The following is an 11,419-nucleotide window of genomic DNA, read 5'->3' on the forward strand; positions in this document are numbered from 1 at the left end:
CTGGTTCCAGAGCCTATCCTCTATCTCAAGTCACCTATCAATTTCACTTTATCACACACCTCATTATTCAACCAAAGGGTCAAATTGGATTTATTCCCAAGCTGAAGAGATTTTGCAAATAGTTCATGTAGAGAGATAATGGAATGGATGGATAGATAGATGGTAGATGAGAGGTAGATAAATAAACATAGATAGATAGATAGATAGATAGATAGATAGATAGATAGATAGATAGATAGATAGATAGATAGATACTGGAGAAGATTATTCAATATTATGGAGGTTATTAGTAATTATACTAAAACTAAAGCAAAGGTGAGAGAACTTAGTGAAGGTTATAAAATTAAGTGTCATGTTTGCTACTTTATTGAGAAAAGTATTTTCCTAAGTAAAATTTACAAAGCTGGTAGGAAAGAATTCAAGGTTAATTAATAATTAAGTTAGAAGATAAGATATTAGAAAAAAGTTCCACAGTGATTAAGATGAATATGATGTTATTGCTGTAAGAATTTAGTTCAAAGAGAAAGATTACCTACAAATTAATTTTTCTTGTAAGACATTAATGTTTATAATACTAGAGGAATTAGGAAAAAGATTTGCTAATATGCATTTTAAAAACCAAATGTGACCAAGGGCTAGATCGATTTTCCGTAAACAAACAGTATGTAGCTTTTGGATTTCCTAACTCTAGACCTTCTATTTTTTCAGCATTCTCATTGCTTCCTTCCTTCACATTGTTCTGCAATGTAAAGAGGTCTTTGTGTAGATATAGCCCATATAATCAACACCTTCAAAGATAGATTCTACTTATTCCTCCACCCCACTTTTAGTGAGTCAGAAACATCAGGAAAGAAGGACCTTTGTAATCCTGGGTACCCTCAGCTACTCCTTGAGGCAGGTAATTCAGCACTAAGGGGCAGTCTTTACTCTGTATTGTAATATACATCCATTTTTATATGATATCCAGAATACTATTGATTCATAACAGGAATGCTTAGCCCCTACGTGCTAAGAGGAGAGGTCTCTAAAGCATAAACATGGTCCATACTTAGAGTTCAATGGTTGTTAGCAAGTATTGTCATCATTGGTACTATCTCACAAATAAGCCAATCTGTACAAGAACTCCTAATTATCTAAGAAACCGGAAAAATATGGCTATTTGGCCAAACAGAAGTATAAGACACTCCTATTCATAGCAATGTTGAAGATAACAGGGCCAAAGTTTTCTAATCCTCACATAGCTGCCTCACATTGTTGACAATACTGTTACCAATATTTTACTAAAAGGCATAAAAGGAAGCTAAACTTAGTTTTAACAGGTCAAATTTACTGGGTTTTTTTAAAACAAAGAAAAACCATATATCTCATTCATTCTTGTGGGTGGAGATTTGGGGAAACTCAGTCCTCACTTCCCAATAAACATTTGTTAACACTCCAAATTACAGCATCAGAAAGGAAAGGCAATTACAGAAAACTGGAAGCTGGCTCCGGGATCCATGAAGTCTGTGCTTAAAAGACAGCAGCTTATTCCAAGAAGTAGATTTTTTTGATCAGAGACAGGTTGCTTTAATTGCTGAGTTCCACTACAATTTAAAAATCACAACTCCAACTTAAAGAACTCATTTACTACATGTTGGATTGGTTTGTGAGGATACTGATTAAATGTTGAAGCAGAAAGTTTCATTCATAATTGCACTGTGGTATGCTACTATAGCTCTTTGAAAAATTCCACAATGTTGCAGAACATTGATCCTGGCATAAATTATCTTCTTTTACCAGAATCTGAAGACAGTGTTGGTATTAAAATTCTACCATTTTCCCCACACCATCTTGGGTGCAAACTTGGTGGAGGGTCCCAAGGTCCCTAGAGGACTCTCCACACTGCAGGCGCCCTGGCACACCCAGGATCTTGAGATCACTGGTGAGTGGAATGAAACATAGGTTCCAAAAAACCCAGAGGGTCTTGTGCCAGCAGGAACATGGACAAAAGAAACTTACACAACCAGCGACTGGGGTTCATTCTGGTCAGCACCAGCCCCTCGCCATCTCGGGCGCAAACTCAGCAGGCCCTAGCACACCCAGGATCTTGGGATCACTGAGGCCAGTCTACACAGGAGAGCATGTGGGCAGCAGATGCAACAGAGCTTCTTGGACAGGGTCCCTTCGGGCCTTCATCCTCACCCAGGAGGCAGAGCTGAGACCCAGACACCTGGGCACCTTCCCCACCACAGGAGAGACAGTCTGCAGAGAGTGCTCTGACCACTGGGACTCATGAGAGAGATGCACTCCCAGGAGTGCTGACAGAGGCTAACAGAATCACAGGAGGAACAAGCTCCAGCCAGAGACAGCTATAACAACTAATGCCAGAGATTACAGGATGGCGAAAGGCAAACGTAAGAATCTTACTAACAGAAACCAAGACTACTGGGCATCATCAGAACCCAGTACACCCACCACAGCAAGTCCTGGATACTCCAACACACCTGAAAAGCAAGATTCAGATTTAAAATCATATCTCATGATGCTGGTAGAGGATTTTAAGAAGGGCATTAATAACTCACTTAAAAAGTACAGGAGAACACTGCAAAACAGGTAGAAGTCCTTAAAGAATTACAGGAAAACACTGCTAAACAGGTGGAAATCTTTAAAGAAGAAACACAAAAATCCCTTAAAGAATTACAGGAAAACACAAACAAAAGGTGATGGAATTGAACAAAACCATCCAAGATCTAAAAAGGGAAGTAGAAACAATAAAGAAAACCTAAAGGGAGACAACTATGGAGATAGAAACCCTAGGAAAGAAATCAGGAACCATAGATGCGAGCATCAACAACAGAGTACAAGAGATGGTAGAGAGGATCTCAGGTGCAGAAGATTCCATAGAGAACATGGACACAACAGTCAAAGAAAATGCAAAATGCAAAAAGATCCTAACTCAAAACATCCAGAAAAAGCCAGGACACAATGAGAAGACCAAACTGACGGATAATAGGAGTAGATGAGAACTAAGATTTTCAATTTAAAGGGACAGCAAATTTCAACAAAATTATAGAAGAAAACTTCCCTAACCTAAAAGAAAGAGATGCCTATGAACATACAAGAAGCCTACAGAACTCCAAATAGACTGGACCAGAAAAGAAATTCCTCCTGACACATAATAATCAGAACAACAAATGCACTAAATAAAGATAGAATATTAAAAGCAGTTAGGGAAAAAGGTCAAGTAACATATAAAGGCAGACCTATTAGAATTTCACCAGACTTCTCACCAGAGATTATGAAAGCCAGAAGATCCTGTACTGATGTTATACAGACCCTAAGAGAACACAAATGCCAGCCCAGGCTACTATACCTAGCAAAACTCTCAATTGCCATAGATGGAGAAACCAAAGTATTCCATGATAAAACAAAATTCACACAATATCTTTCCATGAATCCAGCCCTTTAAGGAATGAGTGGGAGTGATTTTGTTTTGTGCTGCCATATGCTGTGGACTGGTGTTCATGCTTTGGTTGGTTTGCAAATTCAGAACTCAACAAAAATGTGACAAGGTGATTATAACTCAGGCACTTTTAGCCATTGAAAACGGCACCTCCCCTGAAGTTTGGTTATCTATGCTCAAGAATTATCTATGCTCAAGTTGGCACCTGAGTTCTCTGCTCTTGCACCCCACGAATTTATGGATCCATTGCACTGGGATGAGAGAGACTCAACGATCATTGATCAGCCCTTGCACATCGCTGAAGTTTCCTCATTGCACGCGATAGGGTGATCATGATTTCTCTGCTAATTAATTCCTTAAAAAACTTGGCTGGCCTCTTTTGCAGAGTTCACCCTAGGTCATTTAGCAATTACTGTCACACAGCATCTCGGTATCCAGATGGGCAACTTTCCTCATGCACAGACCAACCTAAGACAAGGGGCCTGGTGGCGATAGGGTTACCCTATGACGGGTAAGGCTGTAACATAGAGGAACGACCTAAAACAGGAGCCATGGCAGATGGACATAATTGCATATGCCTAGTCCAGCATCATTTTATTAAAATAAAAAGGGGGAGATGTGGGAAGCCGCAAATGCCATTACAAGATGGCGCTGGCTACCACTGGCCACTGCCCATGATCATGGGTAAACAACCAATGTGCGCATGTGCATAAGAGTTTTTTGCCGAGTCACTGCCTGTCCCGAGACATATTAATGAGGTAATGGTAGCATAACCAATCAGGTATAGACACGTCACTCCTAGGCCTATATAAGCAGCGCCATTTCTAGGCTCTGGGTCTTTTCGCCTCTGTAATTGAGCTCTCCCAATAAATGTGTGCGGAAGGAAAAAAAGAAAAAAAGAGTTGTTATTTTACCATTTGGGAGGATAAGAGTATGAATTGCATTTCTGGGGACTAAACATATTAGCATCTGCTGGGTTTCCTTGCTTTTTTTTTTTTTTTTTTTTTTTTTTTTAGTTTCTAGAGACTACCTCAGTTTGAGACTTATCTCTCTTTCCTCTCTCTTTTCAAAAATGTTATCTGGGATAGAACCCTTCAGCCTGACATCACTCTGACTGACTCTGTACCCTTCTGTTCAAGCAACTTTGTGATTACATTGGGTCTATCTGATAGCTTGGGAGTAACCCTTCCTATTTTCATTCCATCAGATTGACAACCTTAATTCTATAAACAAAATATACTCTTTCTTGCGCTCATAAACTTTGGGAACTAGATCATAGACAAAGTTGATGGGCCCATCAGCATATGTAAAAAGCAAGAAATAAGATAAAGAAGTCAAATGCTCTAAAATATCACCTTCAAATATCATATGTACCTACCTTGATCTAAGCTATGGACGTGAAGAAAAAAATTTTTTTAGTTTGTAAACCATTTTATTTAAATATATAAACAAACAATGGGCTACTGCAATCCAAGTGAGCTCTCCACATCTTAGAACCTTGTGAAGTACAGTAAAGTAAGACTGTTGGTCTTTGGCAGATTCCTCCTGCCCTCAGACCGAGACAGAGAGATATGGATAAATGTTTATGGAGTTAGAGAGCAGAGGTTCAGTTGAAATTCCCCACCCCAAGCTGTCTCCCCAACCAAAAATTACCATTGTCCCCTGAGAACACCCAAAGACCACCCTACCAGGTTTCACACAATATCAGTGGCAGGAATAGCCATGCATGGCAAAGTGTAAGTTCTATGCATTTCACAGCACAGAAAACCCTTCTTTCAGGGGGCATGCAAGTTGCTGGAGATTACACCCCCCAAGTCTGGTGCTCCTGTGATGAGCAACTTATTGGCAAACACATCTCCGAGTGTTGTAAGCAGACACATACATTGAGCACATTTTGCTGTAATTCTATCTATTTGCAATGCCTGCACAGTGTCTGTCTCTGGCTGTTAACTTACTCATTCTTGACAGAACTCTGCTTTATTGATTGCACTTTTTTAAATTGCCAAAGGCCTTTCACACTTGTTAGCTTGACCACCACCACTAGGGTATAAGAGCAAGTGTTCTCTATGCCTTACTTGCTACAGTCTCCTCCTTCTTTGGAGAGAATTCTAACCCTAACCCTAACAGTAACAGTGATGGGGGAGGCTGCTGCCAACAACACAAATACATTTCTGTGGTGGAAAATCTTCCATCTCACTTCAGAAGGCTTTCTCCTTGGGGTGGGAGCTGGGTCCTTTTTGGGGAGTCGAGAGTCTTGGTGGGGTATACACTGAAGGCCAGGGCTTTGGGAGACATCCCAGGTTCTGCCTTCCAAGCCTTTCTCATGTGGCCAGAGTGGAAAGGGACACAAAAGGAAAACCCCATTTGGAAATACAGAAAAGAAGACTCCTGTTCAAAAGCTGGCTCCTGAATTTTCAAAAGTCAAAACAAAAACTCCTAAGCACTCTCCCATTAAAGAGGAACCCTGTGGTCCCATATCAAAAACTGTAAACGTGAATTGAGGAGCCAAGAAACCCCAGAAAAGTCTCGGTCTTCAGGGGATACCCCACCAAGAAAAATTTTAAGCATATTGAATGTCTATGCTTCTATAATGAAAGGCAGGTACTAATTAGACTCAGAGATACCCACTATATCAACAAGTTACAATTACAGAAGAAACGCATCAAGTTTTTTCTCTGAAAGTCTATGGGAAAGATAAATATGACCTCATGGTAAAAAATATTGTATGACTTCTTTTTATGTTTGTTTAGAAAGAACTTCTACCAAATGAACAAATACATAGCAAAACTAGTGATTTCATAGCCAATTCATTTTAAGTGGGCAACTCAAAATCTACTGAAAGCAAGAGCAAAATTCTGTAACTAATGTGCTTCTGGTGTTCCCACATAATTACAAATTTTCTTGTTGCATCTTCATGAACTGGTTCTCAAAGCAGCAAGCAATAAAATCTTAAAGCCTAAAGCCTAAAGTTCTGTTTAGCTGAACAGCTGATACATTATGCTGCAAAGCTGATAGATACCCACAGGAATATATCTTAGAGATATTCTCACCAGACCAACTAGGAAATGTTGCAAGGGCACTGGTCTAAACGATTTTTCCCACATAGTTGGATGGAACCCAGAAGACAAGAAATCAAGGAAGGGATTTTGCTATATTACTAGTACACTGCAAGGGAACACATGCATCAGAGAGAGAGGGAGAGAACAAACAGAAACAGCAGATACATAATACCAAAAGGAAAAGAAACAGTACACCTTTATAGAATACTGGACTTTTATCATTTTAGGACATATACAAAATGCTATATACTGTAACATATTAAGACACTTAGTATGTATTTTAAAAATAAGCATGAGAGAGAGAAACTCTGAAACTTGGAATCTTAAATGATAGTTTCTAGCATAATGCTATTCAACCAGAAGTATCATTAACTCAATTACAGATCTAAACTGAGAAAGCAGATGGTGAACAAATAAGGGCACACAGACAATGAGAGTATCTTAATTTAAAATGCCCCAACTAGATCCTGACACATTAGATAGACTGAAAAATCACTCTGTATCCTGTGAGTATGATTAGTGCATGTCAAATAATTTTAATTAATAAAGTAATTGAAAAATTATAGGCAGATTTCATTTTTTAAAGCAATTTTTTTTAACTTTAGAGGATATCACTTCTGCTATATTTAAATCTAAAATGGACCAGTTAACATTTTGTAGAACTACTCAAAAGATTTTCAGGTGTTTTGTTTACCTGAACAAGGTCATTTCAGCAACTTTCTTGATCCCTATAAACACAGACAGCAGAGAACTTTAACATATGTGCCTTAAAATCCATCAAAACCAAAGCTAAATTTTATGACTAGAATAGTACTGAATTTCTGGCCATTTCCTACCCTCTGCATACTCATTTTTCATCAGCAATTTCCATCCAACACAGAACCATGATATTCTACAAGAAAAGTTCTTCTTAAGCAATTATTTTAACTATTGTGATTTTATGTCTGTGCTGCATTTGATCTAGAGAGCTATTTCAAATAGCTCTGTGATCATAAACTACATAAATATGGAGTAATATGACCAAGTTAAAGTTGTTTCTCTTAATTAAACATGAATGTGGTTGGTTATAGTATAAGAAAAAAAGAAAATTTAGCCTTTTAAAGTTCTCATTAAAGTGGGCTGTCATTCAGATGATGTCACATCAATTCTTTATAATATGTTCCTGTTTGTGTATATATGCATACATACACACCACATGTGGTATCTATATTTCAAATATATATGATATACATACCTAGATGAGTTGTATATATGTATTTTATAAAATACTACATGTCATATATTTATCTTCAACAAGAAATAATACATAAGGTAAAAGATATTTACACATGGAGATTGAGAAAGTAGTATTTCAAAGAATGTGGAAAGCACACATTGCAGTCTATAATAACACAGATGAAAATAAAGTTAATTCAGTCTTAGCACTTTTGATCAGTTAGTCTTTAATTGACAATTCACTTAAGCAAGGGCTATTCATTACTTAGGAAACAGCTTCATTGGCACTTCTTAAAAGAATGCTTTGGGCACACAACAGAACTGGCCATGGACTGCCTGGCTCTAAATTCTCTAGTCTTTGTTCTGTAGAGATCAGTGCTATATTAGGAGCCTAGTTTGTGTGCTTGAGAGGGGAATGTTGGCATGTTTTCTTGTGGTCTATTCTGGTAAACTGCTACACTTTATTTCATTTCTTTCTTATAAAAACATACAAATAAGCAAATATCTAAAATAAAAATCAGAAGCAATAATCTTAAAGAGTTTCCATTTTCCTTGTCATTTATCTTCTTCTTGCGTGGGATGTATTTTTTATTGGATATTTTCTTTAGTTACATTTCAAATGTTATCTCCTTTCCTAGTCCCCTCCCCCTGAAGTGCTCTATCCCATCCTCCCTCCCCCTGCTTCTATGAGGGTGTTCCTCCTACCCACCCAATCCTGCCCCCACCTCCCGCATTCTCCTACACTGGGGCATCTAGCCTTCATAGGACCAAGGACCTCTTCTCCCATTGAGAGGCCATCCTCTGCTGTATATGGGGCTGGAACCATAGGTCCCTCCATCTGTACTCTTTGGTTGATGGTTTAGTCCTGGGTGCTTTGGGGGTTCCTATGGGGCTGCAAACCCCTTCAACTCCTTCAGTCCTTTCTCTAACTCCTCCATTGGGGGCCCTGTGCCCAGTCCAATGGTTGGTTGAGAACATTTGCCTCTGTATTTGTCAGGCTGTGGCAGAGCCTCTCAGGAGACAGTTATTTCAGGCTCCTCTCAGGAAGCATTTCTTGGCATCCACAATAGTGTCTGCATTTGGTGACTGTACACGGGTTGGATCCGGAGGTGAGGCAGTCTCTGTAAGGTCGGTCTTTCCTTCAGTTTCTCCTCCACACTTCATCTCCATTTTTGCCCCCATGAGTATTTTGTTCCCCCTTCTAAGAAGGACCAAAGCACCCACACTTTGGTCTTCCTTCTTCTTGAGCTTCATTTGGTCTGTGAATTGTATCTTGGGTATTCCAAGCTTTTGGGCTAATATCCACTTATCAGTGAGTACATACCATGTGTGTTCTTTTGTGATTGGGCTACCTCATTCAAGATGATATTTTCTAGTTCGATCTATTTGCTGAGGATTTTCATGAATTCATTGTTTTTCATACCTGAATAGTACTCCATTGTGTAAATGTACCACATTGTTTGTATCCATTCCTCTCTTGAAGGGCATTTGGGTTCTTTCCAGCTTCTGGCTATTATAAATAAGGCTGCTATGAACATAGTGGAGCTTGTGTCTTTGTTATATGTTGGAGCATCTTTTGGGTATATGTCCAGGAGTGGTGTAGCTGGGTCTTCAGGTAATACTATGTCCAATTTTCTGAGAAACCTTCAGACTGATTTTTCAGAACCCAGTTCTCCCACCAGAACAAGTCCTGCATACCTCATCACACCAGAAAAGCAAGATTCTGATTTAAAATCACTTCTCATGATGATGATAGAAAACTTTAAAAGTATATAAATAACTCTCTTAAAGAAATACAAGAGAACACAGGTAAACACCTAGATGCCCTTAAAGAAGAAACACAAAAATCTCTTAGAGAATTACAGGAAAATACAACCAACAGGTGAAAGAACTGAACCAAACCATCTAGAATCTAGAAATGGAAATAGAAACAACTAAAAAAATTACAAAGAGAGACAACCCTGGAGATAGAATATCCAGGAAAGAGATCAGGGGTCATAAATGCAAGCATCACCAACAGAATACAAGAGATAGAAGAGAGAATCTCAGGTGCAGATGACACCACAGAAAACATTGACACAACAGTCAAAGAAAATACAAAAGGAAAAAAGCTCCTAACCCAAGACATCCAGGAAATCCAGGACACAGTAAGAAGACCAAACCTAGGGATAATAGATATAAAAGAGAGAGAAGATTTTCAACTTAAAGGGCCAGTAAATATCTTCAGCAAAATTATAGAAGAAAACTTCCCTAACCTAAAGGATTATTACATTAAGATATATATATATATATATATATATATATATATTTATACCATGTGTATGCTTTGGACAAGAGGCTAGGCTAAGACATTGAGTCCTAAACAGCAAAACCAACAAAAATGCAGATGCCATGCATTTTAAAATAGGTCAGAAATCCCAGTAGAGAACAGGATTTAGTGGTGATCTGGATGACTTCAGTCCTATCTTTCATGACTTTGTAGTTCTCTTTAAAGTTTATTTTGTATACTTTCGTACAATATAGACAACAAGTTGAATATATACTCCGACCCATGCTTAGATACTCAGGCAGCATTTCCTGACAAGTTCTGTGAGTTCCTCCTCAAGGTACTTAAAAGAACAGAGCAGGAATACTTCTGTCCTCCTACCCTTGAATTAGAAGGAGTTAATCCATGGAAACTCAGTATTATGATTGGTATCCAGCCTCACTCACACAAGCAAACATGTAAACTGCATGGAGGTTATTAGTAAAAACAATTATGAATGCTAAATATTTTTAGTTTGTTAGAGTTTGTATCTTTGTACACAGTAAACTTAATTATCTTAGTCATCTTGGCATGAAGATCAAGGGAAAATTCCAGAATAAACTCACAAACAGGTTTCCTGGCCTTATTGGTTGTTGGTGTTGAACATCCATTAATGACAGGTGAAAAGGCATCTTGAACTAGAGAAGTTCAAAACTATTTATTGATCATTTATTTGTAAAGTGTCTAAATCAAGATTTTTTTAAAATGTTAAATTTAACAAAGGTCCCCACTTGTATACATTTTAATGATGATTCTGTAGATTTTTAAGAAGAAACCTCTTTAAGGTATCAATAGGATCTTTCTTTAAACTATAAAACCACGGGAGAGATTTCCTGGAAGCTGTCTACACACACACACACACACACACACACACACACACACACACACGAAAAACAAGTCAGTTTTTTGATGATCCTGGCATTTCCCTGACCTATCTGAAATTCAGGATCAGCTCACTTAGGCAATACCAGGTCCCTTTGCACTGGAAAGAAGCCCAACAGTACTTAGTCTCCACACCACACCAGCAAATACCAATATTATAGGACCAACAGTATTAAAAAATGTTTTCTGGTTAAGATCTGATTTTTTTTTTTAGAAATGCCTGAGATTAGGATTTTATTAAAAGTCACATTCAAAGAGTTAAAATGAACAAGAGCCAGGACTTTGGATGACACTCTGGAACCCAGTGAGTGACATCTGGAAGACTGCCTATAAATAGAATTTGTCTAAATGTGGGACTTTAAAATTAATTCCAGTGAGATTTAAATATATCTATGCATCTTTATATGCTTTAGATGTCTCAGCTTGTCCATTTTGATGAGATGGAGAATATTTCAATGGGATGAAGCAATATTTTAAAACAGAAAATATGTCTTACCCAAAATTCTTCAGACAATG

General features: G+C 38.1%; 1 protein-coding gene across 5 annotated transcripts in view; it reads right to left on the reverse strand.

Moving 5' to 3' along the window:
* The window catches only part of Fgf14 (fibroblast growth factor 14), a 700,985-nt gene that overhangs the window by 421,182 nt on the left and 268,384 nt on the right, over nucleotides 1–11,419 (reverse strand). The window lies entirely within an intron of this gene.

The sequence above is a fragment of the Mus caroli genome, unplaced genomic scaffold, assembly GCF_978045245.1.
Source record: "Mus caroli unplaced genomic scaffold, Mus_caroli_1 scaffold_12, whole genome shotgun sequence".
Classification (NCBI taxonomy): Eukaryota; Metazoa; Chordata; class Mammalia; order Rodentia; family Muridae; genus Mus; species Mus caroli.